We start from the raw sequence: 1,611 nt of genomic DNA, 5'->3' as shown, positions 1-1,611 counted from the left end.
TGATTGGTTATTGTTTCCAAATTAAAAACACCATAAATTTAATTGTGTGATAGGTTGTTTGTCTTTATGTAATATTTATATAAAGGTGTAATTATTTGAATCTATCAGGTGCCTATTAAAGCATCTCGGTTTTTTAAATAATGTTTTTAAGGCTTGCAAATTATAATCAAGGCTTTATAATTATTATTAATTTTCACAATGATTCAAATGGTATTGTTCTTAAGTCAAATTTTTTGGTGATGTTTTTTAAATGATATTGAAACATAATTATTCTGGAAAGGGGTTAAAAGTTTGTTAAGCCACAGAGAAAGCAAATGAGTGATCTTATATAACCCTACTCATACATTAACCAAAGTAAAATCCACAATCAAAGAGAAAACAAGAAATGAGAGCATCAGCACTGCACCCCTCCATCCCTCCCTCTCTTTACCCTCCCTCCATCCTCCATCCCTGAGGTATTTGTACTTTACTTGAGTACTTCCATCTTGTACTTATAATTTATACTGCTACTCCACTACAATTCGGAGAGGAATATTGTACTTTTCACTCCACTACATTTACCTGACAGCTATAATTACTAGTTACTTTGTAGAATAATAAATTAGATTGTAGATTTGTTTATAAGATATTATGGATGGTTGTAGATTAAACTATCCAAAAGTATAAATTAAATAAAAAATTGTATTAATCAATTTAAACATTTTACTGAAAAAATGTAATTTTACTTACAGGTAAGATGCAGGACTTTTGGTTTTTCTACACTGTTGCACTGCTATTTTTATTGAAGTAAAGGATCTGAATACTTCTACCACTGCTGATACATTTACTATGTCTAGCCCCTTCTCTCACCATGCAAAACCACAATTTTGCTCTTTGAAAACTACATGCTGTGTCTCAATCTCACTAATGATTATTTTATTGTCAGGGAGTTGTCAGTGAATAGTTGGAACCTTACCAAAGGAGGTTAGTCTATGTGTCTAGGTGAATCACCAAGCTGTCGTCAGAGTAGGCACTGAACAAAGCTAAGCTGCTCATACCTGTGCTGTGAGCTAAGGGATCCCTCCCAGGTCACCCTTACATGGAAAACCATACACACAAACACACAGTCCAAACCGTCAGTTTTTGTGAGCCTGATGAAAAGTTTGCTTTATTTCTCACACACGGCGCAGGGGTGTGTGACTTTTAAAATGCTTTGCAGCCTTGATTGACTTTGATGTGTTCAGTCAGAATCGGTGAAAACAGATGGCTGAGGAGAGGGCTAACGGTGAGGCCTGTCAATCCAGGGACTCCTCTAAGAAAACAAAGTGAAGATCTAGCTCTGGGAGAGGAGGAAACCCATGAGCTTCTCAAGAGGCTGCTGCATTCTTGAGATTAGGGCAAGAAAAGCGCAGACCATTGCTGTTAATGCCCCAGACAAAGGCATGGAACAATTTATTAGTTAAGAATTCAAGCTCAGAGCTCAATCAAAGGCCTGTCGTCCACAATGCCAGACTTGGGGCTTTGGTTTGTTTTTTTAAGTAAATAATCATGCTTAAAAGATATGGCAAAGATGGGGCTCAAGTCCCCCATAATGCCTGCATTCTCAACTGTCATCAGAATGGATTTCAGTGT

The sequence above is a fragment of the Siniperca chuatsi genome, linkage group LG19 (assembly GCF_020085105.1).
Source record: "Siniperca chuatsi isolate FFG_IHB_CAS linkage group LG19, ASM2008510v1, whole genome shotgun sequence".
Lineage (NCBI taxonomy): Eukaryota > Metazoa > Chordata > Actinopteri > Centrarchiformes > Sinipercidae > Siniperca > Siniperca chuatsi.
The sequence above is the reverse complement of the archived record's forward strand: the minus strand, read 5'-3'. Positions refer to the sequence as shown.